Source organism: Rattus norvegicus, chromosome 10 (assembly GCF_036323735.1).
Source record: "Rattus norvegicus strain BN/NHsdMcwi chromosome 10, GRCr8, whole genome shotgun sequence".
Lineage (NCBI taxonomy): Eukaryota > Metazoa > Chordata > Mammalia > Rodentia > Muridae > Rattus > Rattus norvegicus.
In genome coordinates, this window is record NC_086028.1 from 39,208,972 (window position 1) to 39,222,500 (window position 13,529).

The 13,529-nt window shown below is 37.3% G+C and overlaps 1 protein-coding gene across 14 annotated transcripts in view; it reads left to right on the forward strand.

The window, feature by feature from the left end:
- Rapgef6 (Rap guanine nucleotide exchange factor 6) overlaps window positions 1-13,529 on the forward strand; it is a 168,375-nt gene that overhangs the window by 52,399 nt on the left and 102,447 nt on the right. The window contains exon 1 of one of the 14 annotated variants that reach the window (XM_017597262.3): window positions 8,327-8,345. The exons of 11 other annotated variants lie outside the window; for them this stretch is intronic. The gene's annotated coding sequence lies outside the window, so the exon portion shown is untranslated. Of the gene's footprint in view, window positions 1-8,326; window positions 8,346-8,367 lie in introns of those variants that run through there. 2 more of the 14 variants (XM_017597261.3, XM_039085933.2) reach the window with 2 other exon arrangements.

The window sequence follows — 13,529 nt, forward strand, 5'->3', positions numbered from 1 at the left end:
TGTACATGGGTCTGTGCCCATAGAAGCTGGAAGGTGGTGTTGGATGTCCTGGAGCTAGAGTTAGAAGAAGTTGTGAGCTACCCATGTGAGTTCTGAGGACTAAACTGTCGGTCTCTATAAGAACAGTACACACTCTCAAACCACTGAACCACCACTCTAGCCCCTAAACATTAGCAACATTAATTCTTAGTATATGAACATAGAGAAAATTCATTTGAGAGGTCTGTGGCTTCCTTTGTTAAATTCAGTCCTAGGCTTGTTTTTGTGAAGTTTTTATATTTCTTTTTTAATGGTTGAGGTTGAAGTATATTTAAAAACAGTACTGAGTCCTGACACTGTGGCACACAGCCTTAATTCTACTACTCAGAAGACAGAGGCAGACAGATTTCTGTGAGTTGAAGGCCAACCTTATCCATGTAGCAAGTTTTGGGCCTGCCAGCAGGGCTACTCAGTGAGACCTGTGTGTACTGAACTTTTAACTACCGATTTTCGTAAATGTGTGTGCAGGTGCATACAGAAAGGCCAAAGAGCCAGCTCAGGTTTCAGTCCCTTGGTACCATCCGTCCACCTAGCATTTGTTTTATTTTGTCTTTAGAATCTCTTCTCACTGTCTGGCCAGGACCTATTTTTGCTTCCCCATCACTATGTTATAAGCATCCACACCATTTCTGGTATTTTTATTTTTTTAGTATGAGTGCTAGGGACTAAACTCGGGCTCTGATGTTTGCAGGGCAAGCACTTTACCAAGTGACCTCTCTACACCATCTGCACGATGAACCTTTTTAATTTTGCAAATTTACCAAATTTTACTTTTCAGTTCTAATAATCTTTTGCTGGGGTTTTAGGCTTTTCTTTTTTTTAAGTAGGTCTATCACATTTACTTCTGAACCATCATTAGTTTTTTAAAGGCTTTTCTATGTAGAGAATCATATCTGTAAGCAGGGGTAGCTTGCCTTCCTTTTTGTAATACTTTTATTATTACATTTTAATGACTAAAATTTTCAGAAATTCTATATATTGAATGAGCAGTGCAAGTGAATATCACCATACCTAAGAGAAGCACTTCAGCATTTCTCCTTTTAGTATAATGCTGTGTATTTGTATCTATATAGCCTCTATTAACTTAATCTATGATCTCTCTATAGATACTTAATCAGGCTTTTATCATGAAGCAGTGGTAAATTTTACCAAATTTATAAAGAAAACTATAGGATGTTTATACTTTGTTCTGATGTGATGTATTTTGTTTGCTTTCTTATTTGTGTGTGTGTGTGTGTGTGTGTGTGTGTGTGTGTGTGTGTGTGGTGTAGACATGCATATGTGTATGTGCGTGCATGCATGCATGTGTTTGAAGGTACCCATGTGGAGACCAGAGGACAAACTCAGATGCTATTCCTCAGGCACTGTTAACTGTCTTTTTTGGAGACAGGATCTCTTACTGATTTGAAACTCACCAAGTAGGCAAGCCTGGCTGAGCAGTGAAACTTAGAGATTGTCCCGTCTCCACCTTCCCAGTGCTGGGAATATGAGTACTTGCTGCTGTAAGTATTACTATATATCAGGCTGGTCTCAAAGTCACAGAAATTATGGTCCTGGAATTAAAGTTGTGCACCACCAGACCTGGTTTTACAAATGAATTTTCAATATTGAACTAAAGTTATTTCCACTGAGCTACCTCCGTTGCCCCTGTTCACTGAAGGTTTAAGACAGTTTCTTTCTCTCTCTCTCTCTCTCTCTCTCTCTCTCTCTCTCTCTCTCTCTCTCTCTCTGTGTGTGTGTGTGTGTGTGTGTGTGTGTGTGTGTGTGTGTAGTTTGTTTAAATTTTCTATTCCCCTCTACTTTAGAAAAATTTTGTTGATTTTATATTTGAAGAAAAAAAGCAAACAAACAAACGTGAGGACCTTGATTTAATTCCCTAGAAGCCCCTTGTAAACCCGTGTGCAGTGGTCTGTCTCTCTTAATTGTAGAACTTGTGCAGTAAGATGGGCGCTAGAGACTGGAAAATCACCAGAAACTCACTAACCATCTAGCTTGGAGAACATAGCTACAAACAGCAGAGCATCTGCCTGCCTCAAACACGGTGGAAGGCAAGGACCAACAACACAAGGTTGTTCTGTAACTGCCCTCCACCTGCGTACTCAGATGCGTGTTCTCAGCCCCCTCCCCACTTCTTTATTTCATTAACCTCTTACATTACATCCAGTCTTTACTGTTTCTCTCTGTTTTCATTAATTTTGTTTTTGGTTCGGTTTTACTTATAATGTCATTGAGGTGCATATTACATTATTTGCTATTCTGTTCTATGCTGTATGTAATGATTGGAAGGAAACTCTTGGTACTATTTTTGTTGTATCCTAGTTATATTGCTATTTTCATTTGTTTTAAGGGGTTTTTTTTCTTTTGAAATTAGGTGCTCTATTTATTATATTATTATTATATTAAGTGCTAAGTCTCTATTTAGTTCCTTACAGTTGTGTTAATTTTTAAGTTCTTCATAGTCTATTTTCAGGTACAAATATCTGTGTATCTGCCTGCTTTCGGTTCTGTTTGCATGGTGATCTGCATCAGAATATGTTCAGCCTGTCATCATTTTGGTTGTCCTCTGTCCTTTTCTCTTCCTAGTATTGATCTGTATGTTTTACTGAATGGTGATTGTTTTCTCCTTTTAATTTTGTCTCTTCTGAGTTTTACACTGTATGTTTTCCCTAGTGGTGCTGCCTGTCTTTCACTACTGGAGGGTTCCCTAAGTATTTTTTCTGAGGCTTGTCTTATAATGACTTTTGCCTGTCTTGGACTTTTCCTTAGTTTCTTTCAGACTAACATTCTCAATTGGCAACTAATCTCTAACAGTACTTCAGCTGCTAAGAATTCTCCCGAGAAGCCTGCATAGTCCTAATAAGATACCTTTCAGTGTGATATGGCACTGTTTTGTTGCAATTTGTAGAATTCTGTTTCTTATTCTTTGGACAATTTAACTCTAAAATGCCATGATAAAGATATTTTCTAGTCAGCCCTATTTAGACTCCTATAGACCTTCTTGTGCTGGATCTCCTTGTGTTCTAACATTTTAAACTGGAAGTTTAGGGGCTGGAGAGGCAGGTGAGTGCTTATGAGCACTGTTTGTTCTTGCAGAGGAGCAGACTTAGATTCCCAGCCTCCCGACCATCTATAATTCCAGCTCCAGGAGTTCTGATACCCACTTCTGGCCTCCCTGGGCACCAAGCACACAGGAGGTACACAGGCATATACATGGTTCACAGACATCCATGCTGGCCAAATGTATAAATATATATAAAGTAAGAGTATATCTTAAAAAAATAAAATTTTAAACTTTTTTATAACATTGATTTGTTTTTTTTTAGATAACTTCTCACCATGTTGCCTAGGTTTGTCCCAAGCTCCTGGGCTCAAGAGATGTCCCCAGCTCAGCCTCCCTAGTAGCTAGAACTATAAACACATAACCACCATGCCTAACACATTTAATACTCATTGTAACAATATGTCATCATTTCTTCATTGAGCTTCTAATACTTGGTTATTAAACTTATTTCTAGGTTTTTTAAAAATGATTTTCTATGAAATATCATTGTGGATGTGTATCTCAGTATATTAATCACACTAGAAAAATTATAAGATGTAGCATTGCCAAATAAAAGGATGTTTATACCGTTTGGCTCTTTGTATGATGGGTTAAAGAGTACTTTTATGTCTATGTGTGTACGTGTGGGGCACCTACATGTATGTTTGTTGCTTGTACATTTTAGTTTCAACTTTAATATGTTCTTTCTCCAGATTTTTGTTTGTTTTTGGTGTCATGTCAAAAGGCATAGTCTATATTTCCTCTTGAGGTCTATCTATGGTTTACATACGTGAGTCATTTGCTTTTAGTTTTCCTGTGTGCTGAAGAAAGTCGTCTCACTTTAGACAGTTTGGTTTCCTGACTAAATTAAACCAAGCAGTTACCACTTAGGATTTTGTTGGGTGATAACTCTTTAAGTGGCATTTTTGCACGTGTGTGTGTGTGTGTGTGTGTGTGTGTGTGTGTGTGTGTACATAAGCTGCTTGAGTTAGGTAGTTTTCCCACTAGGTGCTGTCTGGAATTTGGTAAATTATGAGGGAACTTAATTGATCAACTGGGGCAAACCTGATTATTTGTCAGTGAGACTAGATTAGTTAGAAAAGGATTTTTACCAGAATACTTGTGTGTGTGGTATCTTGAATTAATATTTTTTTCATAGAAAGGATATATTTCAGGCAATTTAGAAAATGCTATATTGACAGTCTTCCTAAGAATGTGAACTAGTTCAACTTTTAAAGGAATTGATACGACAGTTTCTCAAAACTCAAAGTAGGTCTACTGTTTGAGCCAGCTGTATTCTCCTGGGTGTTGACCTGAAGAACTCCAAGTCAGCACATCCGAAAACGAGATGCTTGCACACTAGTGCTTATTGCAGCACTGGTAAAAATAGGTGTGAAACCGCTTAGTGTTTAACAGCAGAGAAATGGGTAAGGGAAGTGTGGTGCGTGTGTATAGTAGAATGAGAGCTGGGCAGATGGCTCCACGATACAGTGCTTGCCTTGCAATCATGACAGCCTGAGTTCCATTCTTAGAACCCACATTTTAAATGGCTAGTAATGGAAGTCCCAAACGTGTAGCCCCAACAGTGAGACAGGCAGATCCTAGTCTCCAAGGCTCCCTGGCCAGCCAATCTACCCTACTTAACAAGTTCTGGGCTGGTTAAAGGTTGTCAAAAAAGACGGACAGCAACCAAGAACAATATCTTCTAACTACAACATACACATGACATTACCACATACACATGTATTCACATGCCCATACGCATGCACACATGAGAATGAAGTTATACTGTTAGCAGGAAAATTGGTGAAACTGGAGAGTCATATTAAGTGAATTAGGCCAGTCACAGACAAATGTCTTTTCTCTTGTGATTGTTAGATTTTATATATGTATACATAAAATTATGTGTGGATATATTGATATATGCATGTGTGTATGGATGTATATAATATATGATTAAAATAGAAGTAAAATTGCCTAGGGGGACAAAGACATGAAAGGGAGAAAGGTAAGAAAGGGGGTTCTGGGGAGAATGAACAGAAGGGAAATTTGTTCAACTTAAAATATGTACCTGTACAAAAAGTTAGCAAAATGTAATTGTAAAGTTTGGATGCTTCTTTCAAAAAACTCATTTGAATAAATTTATAAGACTGCAAGTTTTTTAAAAAGAAAAATGAGGTTCTAGTTTCTGTGAAAGCATTTAGAGAGAATTGGTGTTATAACCACTATAAAGTTCTTTATTTTCTTTGTCTTATTGTCAGCAATTCATAGAGCAAAATGAGAAATACTTTTATTTGTGAGTTTTTGTTTACGGTGTAACTCTGGCTTCTCTGGCACTTTGTTATGTATATACTGGGCTGGTCTTGAACTCAGAGGTCTATCCATCTGAATCTTTGATAGTCTCTTTTCTTCAGTTTACAACCTTCAAATTTTTCTTGCTAGAGTGCTAAAAGTGTGCAGTTCTTGAAAATGTACAGAATATTTTGCCATTGTTGTTTTCTTTGTCACACTTACTATTTACTGCATAACCTGTACATCATAATTTTGTGAGAATTAAAGATCTTGGTTAGATTTTAAGTTTTTTCTTACTGAATAATTAGAATAACTGCAGAAGAGCTGGGAATATAGCTCAATGGTAAAGTGCTTGCCTAGCATGCACTGAGTCCCTGAATGTAATCCTTAGCACTTTGCATGTTTGTGCATTGGTTCACCCACTAAAAGCATGACTGAGAAGATGGAATATTAGAATATTTACTGTTAACTACAACATAGTTTTATTGTGATGTTTTAATGTATGCATGAACTGTACTGTGATCGTATTCATTCCTCCCAATGGCAGGCATAATGTCAATGTGAAAATAATGTAAAAAGAATGTAGTGCTGGGGCTTGACCTCGGCACCTCTATCATTTCTTGACGGAGCTACATACCCAGCTTCCATCTTACTTTTGAGACAGGGTCGAACTCACTCTGTACCAACTCAGGGTTGAAACTTGCAGTCTCGGCTTTCCAGACAGCTCTAAAGTATGGCCTGTGCCTGCAGGCCTCATTCTAGTAGTAATATCTTTAAAACCTCGGTCTTTGTAACAGTTTATGTCTTTTTAACTTTATTGGCTATAAACAGTATATAACTCATACTTGAAGCTTAATATTATATATAGACCTTTATATAGCAGTCAGCATGATCAAGATACACATTTTTATCACTCCCAAATGCTTTGTCTCTTTTTGTAAGCCATCCTTCACTAAATCCCTGTCCTTAGGCAGCCACTGTGCTTTCTCTTAGTGTTAATTAGTTTTATTCTCTGAAATGTTATATGGCTTAATATGTCACATTATTCTTTTTGCCTATCATCTTATATTTGTTTCAGTGATTAAAGATATATCCATATTATGTATCTCATTATCTCTACTTTTTTGCTGAATAATACTCCATTGTTTCAGTGTGGCGTAGCTTGTTTCATGTTCTACCTGTTGGTTAAGTATTTAATTGTTTCCGTGTGGCACAGTTAGGGACATTTGTATACATCTGTTTTGAGACAGTTATTTTCAGCTTCCTCAAGTCCATACCCAGGAGAGGTGACTAGATCATATATTAAATGCTACATTTAACAGCATTATTTAAAACAAAATAAAACCAAGAACATGTTCTCTAGGGTGCCTGCACAGTCTCTCCATTCTTTGTTGTAGTCTTTCCCTTGGTCTAAGAGAAAAAGTAACTTGTTCCACCTCCTTTCCGCAGCACTTGATGGAGTCAGATTTTATTAGCCTTCTTCAGAAACTCTAACACCTATGTACATTGTGATTTTAAGATTTTAAGTAATTTTTTTGCTGTAGGAATAATTAAAACCTTTTCATACTTTATAGCCATTTTGGACATTGTAAAATCTTCTCAGATCATGAACCTTTGAAGAAGATGTATTTAGTATTTAGAAATAGCACAAAAATGTTTGTAAAACAAAATGTTACGCCATGTAGAGAGAGTCCAGCGTCAGTGGATGAGCAGGCTGCCTGCAGGTCTTCCTCCTTTTACTCACTTTGTACTTTGGTTGCTTTGCCACTAAAGCGGTGGTCCTGACTCCTTACCTGCCTGTTCCCTGGGCTTCTGTCAGGGTACTTGGATATAAGTACACACATGGTGCCTAATTCTTAGTACCTGTAGATTTTTTTTTCCCCATCAGCTATTTAAAATGTGTGTTTCCGTCTCTCTGAGTCATTTCTCAGTGCTCATTAATATTTTGTTGTGAGAGGTCTTGCAATATATAACTTGGGTCATTTTTGAACTCATGAGCCTCTTGCCTGTCCATGTGCCACTACCCCTGCCTTAATTTTCCTCACAGGACTGTTACAGCATCACCCAAGCCCACTGCACAAACTGTTTTCATCTAAATTGGAGGTATTTCTTAAGATGAAAAGTATTATATAATCTCTTTATCAAAACAAATGTACTTAGTCATTTTTGTATTTGATTTTAAAATTTGTTCAAAACTGGTTTTCTTTTTGGTAAACTTGTTCTTCATATTCTCCTACCCCCTACCACCAACTGGTCCATTCATTTTGCTTTTTTAAATTTTAGATGGAGCTCTAACAATATCCTTGTTTTAATTTTGTTTTATGATTGATTGATTGATCAGTTTTGGTGGTGTTTTACCACAGTCTATCGGAGAAGTGGCAGTGATCCAGCACATGAGGACTTCCAGAGTCCAGACCAGCCTGTGCAGTGGAACTTGCTATGATGGTGCAGGTGCCTTATGTTGGTGCTGCCCAGATGGGAACAGCCACCCACATATGGTTCCCTAAGCGCTTAAAATGTGGCTAATGTAACACGGTGTCTTAGAGTTTTAACTTTATTTAGTTTGAACTCCATTTAAGTAATTAAATAGATAAACGGCAGCTGCCAGATTGCCTAGCACAGGTCCTCACATTTCCAGCTTTGTACTTTGTTTTCCTATGTAGCCTCTATCTTTTTTTACCATGCCACATTGTTGGTCCTTAAACAGGCCATGTTTTTATATAAATCACTTATATTCTTCATTTTGTTTTAAATCTCCCTTTATTATTTGTTGTTTTACCCAAAACCTATTCATCCCCAAGAGTCAATTCTGTGTCATTTTCCTTTTGGAAAGACGGAGCGTGCACCTGTGCTTTCAGAGCATCTGTCAATGTCTGTTCGCACTCTCCACCTTCCATTGCTCTTGCCTTAATAACGAGCATCTCATTGTTTCCTCAGAGTGATCAGACTGTCATAATAACAGCACCTGTCTTAGGTAAGTTTACTTAGCTTGGTGTGTCTTTAGTCAGGTTGTGTGGGCTTTATTTTGGTCTGAGTGTTTTTGATTTGTGGGTTCTGTGGTAGTATTATAGTTCCGGGGGTATTGGTATGTTTAGGTTGGTAACTTGTAGGTTTATTAAAGGACTTTGCCCAGTGTCTGGTATTCTGTAAAACACTCAGCAACTGCAATCACTTTCATAAATATGTTAACTAAAGTTAAGTAAGCTACTGAATGAGAATGAAAGTGTAAGCTCAGGGTAGCTTAGTTAGTGCGCAGCATAAGCACACTGCTCCTGCTAAGTAGAATATGGCAGCAACTTCTTTATTTCAGACCCCCCCTTACCAGTCATTTTTGTATTTTTTTGGTCCAAACTGAATCCTAAATGTACATAGCCATCTCTTACTTGCAGTGAATAGCTTGGTGTCTCTCGTTTCAGAAGCTCCTTCGCAGAGGTATTGATTGGGCCTGTTGCTTCTGTGTACCACATGCCGGCATTTGGATGCTTGTCTGTCTTCTTCGAGTTTATTGCCTTGCTCATCTTAACCTGAATATCACTGTGCCTTTTTTTAGTTTGATATGTGCCAGCAAAACAGTACAAAATGTTCTTTGCCTTTCCCTATTTCACAGGTAAAAGATTCATTTCTAAAGATATTGGCAACCTCAGAGTAGGACTTTCTTGAACTTGAGCCTGGTGACATGAATCATCAGGTAAAGATGCTTGGCACCAAGCCTAATAACCTAAAGTCAACCAGCTGTACCCAGGACACAAACTTAAGGGGTTAGAGAAATTGCTCAGTGACTAAGAGTACCAGCTGCTCTTCTAGAGGGCCAGGTTCAGTTCCCAGCACCCACATGGAGGCTCACAACATCCAGGCAAAATACTCACACACACACACACACACACACACACACACACACACACACAGTTTTTAGAACACTTTGAACTTGAGCTCTTGGTAGATAGTACACAATCTTAGTTTCCAAACAGAGATGAGTGTTAAAAAGAACAAGACAATAGGATCTAAATAATGCTACTCAGAAAGATGTACTATTTAAAACTTGTGGATTGTCTATTGCTAGAATTATCAATTCAACGTTTTCAGACCACATTTGCCCTTGTAGTTGAAAGCACAGAAATAAGCCTTGGCTGTGCATCCTTTTAATCCCAGCATTCATGAGGCAGAGCCAGAAGGAACCACCACAAGCTCCAGTTCATCCTGATCTATAGAGTGAGACTTTGTCTTACCAAAAAACAAACAAACAAACAAACAAAAACAAAAAAAACCCCTCCTTTCTTTTAGTAAGCAAGGCTAGTTAGTTGTTTAACCTAAATGTCTTACAGTTTGAAGTCCCTTTCTTATGTGACAGCTGTCTACCTTTACAGCGTTCCGGCACAACTCTGTCCTTCCTTTCTTTCAGTCTGCTCTTTTTCTGGGAGGCTATTACTGACCTTTTCCCCTAGTATTAATGCTAGGCTTTTGAGTCTACCTCTAATCTTTTCTTTTTTTTTTATTTAATGTATACGAGTACACTGTAGCTGTCTTCAGACACACCAGACCTCATTACAGATGGTTGTGAGCCACCATGTGGTTGCTGGGAATTGAACTCAGGACCTCTGGAAGAGCAATCAGTGCTCTTAACCACTGAGCCACCTCTCCAGCACCCTCTACCTCTAATCTTAACTTGCTTCTTGTTCTTTTTGTTCATAGTATTGTTATGCTGTATCTTCTGACAGAGTCTGGTTTGCTCCTAAACTCCATTCTCTCTGGAGAAACCCCTGATGTTTCTTCATGGATTGTACTTCCCTTTGTTGGTCTGTAGTACATTACATATGCCTGATACAGGTGCCCATACAGTTCTGCTCACTGAGAAAACTGAATTACCAACTTGCTGAGTTTGTGAATGTAGTTCATTGGTAAGGAACATGCACGGCCTGTGCAAGTCACAAGTTCAGTCCTGAGCTTTATTTTATTTTTTACATAAGATTAGTTGCTTTGTTATTTTATCTATATATTTAAATGTCTGTGTGTAGGCACACATGTGTCACAGCATATCTGTGGCTCAGAAGACAGTTTCCACTGCCAGTCCTCTCAGACACATTCTCTTGTTCACCTCTGTGTATACCAGGATAGCTGGCCTGCATCAAGCTACTGAAACGTGTCTCTCCCTTCCATCTACGTGTAGGGTACTGGAGTTAAAAGATGCACAGTACAACATCTGAGAGCCAAAGCTCAGTACCTCATGCTTGCATAGCAGATGCCTTTCCCATTGAGCCACCACCTCAGTCCAATTGTTTTGTTTGAAATAAAGTCTAATAGTGAGCATTTTCATATGTGTGTTCAATTTTTAATACTGATATTACCTTGAATTAAATTCCAAGAGTAAGCCTGAACCAATATACACAAAACATCTTATAATTTTTATCAAAATAAACAGTTAATGTACCTTTGACCGGAAATGAATCTCTGAAATACCAGACATTATTAATGCTAAGTCATTTTTATAGAAATGTGACTGAGTCAATTATAGATCTGGACATTGTTTTAGAAGTTTAAAAATTAGTTGGCGCTTGGGTACTTTAGTTGTGAAATTAAGTTTCTTTTACTAGGTAGTCTCTTTGTGGTGTACCAGTGTGGGCTTAACTGGATCTCAAGCCCCTCAGTATTATTCATTGGTCATTAGTCATTGGTTATTAAAAACTTTTACATTTTTTTACTTTCTCCATTGTTTTACAAGTGTTGTGATTTTCCTGGTGCTTTCTATATTAAATTTTTTCAAGGATATTCTTCCTCCCTCCCTCCCTCTCTACCGCACCCCTCTTTCTCCCCTCTCTGACCCATTCACTACTATCCATATCTCCTAGTATAATCTGATTCACTCTGGAAAGTAACGTAGATTCTTATAACAAACCTCAGGGCTGTGAGTCCACAAATAAGTGCACTTGGTATTCAGTGGGAGAAATGTCAGTTTAAAAATGGTCAAAGGTTTTTGTGAAATATATGATTCTTACAGAAATGAAATGCATAGAAGAATATTAAGGAAAGTAAGGCAAGGTCCTCAGAGCCAGAGGTAGTGCTGGGAAAGTGACTTTCAAAGGAATGTTTATTAACACAAACCTTTATATTGGATGATGCTAACTGCTTATATGTCCTGCCTTTTAAATTTTTTGTCAATTAAAATTTCTCCAAAATACTTTAACATTCATACTGTGCTATATGTTTGCCTTTTCTAGTTTTTCTTCTGTTAACTAACAGCTTTTATGTATAAATTAATAAATGACTGGTTATTTCCTTAGGATTAATATGTAGAAATTAAATTACTGGGTTAAAAGTACGAAACTAACTTTCTACATAAATATTACTAGCACAGTAGTCATATTTTCAATTGTTTTTAATATTCAGTATACATGAACTTTAATGTTGGTGGAAGACAGCCAGGTATACTGTTTCTTCTGGGGCAGTTTGTGCTTCCCTAGGGATGAAACTAACTCATGTGGATGTGTCCAAGGACCCAGAAATGAGAAAGATTATCACACTTGTGATTGTTTGCACAGCAGTTGCCAAAGAAAGCTCTTTCAATAATTGTTTAACATGGGTATTAGTGTGTGTCAGGAGTCTGAGGATAATTTTTGATAGCATTCCGGGTAGACAAGTATAGCAGCTCCTTAAACGGCAAACAAATTAACATTACTGCTTTTCAGATTGCTCTGTTCTCTATTCACTAAAAACTATGTTCTGTATTCAGTTTCCACAGTGCTAGCAAATGATGTGTTTAAATTAAAGGTACTAATGTGATCCAGTTCAGATAAAGTATTCTTGACAGTTTATTTTTTTAAATGAGATTTTATTTTCTTGTTCGTGGATTTTTAAATTACTAGGTTTTGTTTTTGAAAATAAATACTATCTTAAAACTATGTTCATAATAGTATGTATTTAATGACTTCTGTATGCAAGTGTGTTTTCTTTCTGTGTAATAAAAACGCCTGGTATAGCTGCTTTGGGTAGGGCAAAGTAGAAGCATGGTGGTGCCTTTTATTGTTCCTTCAGTTTCACTGATTCTAATTATAGAAGCTTACATCACCATCGCTGATGATAACAGCTTTCCTCTCTCTCCTTGCTCTTTCTTTCTCAATCACTCCCTAAGGATATATCATATTTCATAGTACATATGGACTTCAAGTGGTTTTGACAAAGATTTTTGATAGCATGCAAGCAATCAGTGAACACACCATAGTATTGTAGAACAGTTTCCCAAAAAGAATAGAAAGAAAGCTTTGATACTTAGGGGTGATGAGGAGTAGTTAGGACTTGCTTCTTGAAGTCAGAAATTACTAAGGGGCAACAATAATTAGAGTTAACCATGTTTGATAGCTACAGATTCATTTCTCTGAAGCAAGGGAAAGATAAGGTGGTACACTATGTGGCTACTTTAGCTGGTACGTTGTCACTGCAATGGTGTGCTCATTACTATAGCATTATCAGTTTATTTCAAAGGCAGAAATGACCAGCCATTTTATGTTGTAAAATGACAGCTTTAGGTTTGCTACTCTCTTTTGGCATTTGGCATCCCTAAATTACCTGTACTGTTTCACTGTGCAGATGGGTGGTGAAATTATTAACTATTAGAACCTTATCTTTGGTTTTCTATGCAGCATAATTTCCAATATTCCAGTTTATAGTTGGCTTGTAAATTATATATTCAGATAACAAATCTTCCTAACCAGATTGTTTATATATTTATAAAAACTGTTTTGTAATTATTGGAAACTTGATCTTATCTCACAGTAGTCAAATGCCCCTTTTAAAACTAAAGATTTTGTTTGTATGGCTTAGCATACTGGTATTTCATATGCAGGAAGGTGTGTTCCTCAGTGCGTAGCCTGTAGTAATGATTCTAGACTGTGAATCAGCACTCCCTCTATCACTGCACTGACTTCACTTGACAATGAGGTGAGATCATGATAAATTCTAAACGTGATGCCCATGAAAAATAATTGATTCATCTACTAATTCATTTTGACAAATTATTTAACAAATTACTGACCTAGTTTATATCAGTAATTAGTTAAAAGATTAGTTATTGAATGTGGAAGAGACAATGGAAGGGAGTATCATCAGCTGGCTTTTAGGGTCTACATGCTGAGTATAGTTTGGCCTCTTGCTTTCTTCTGATAGTGTT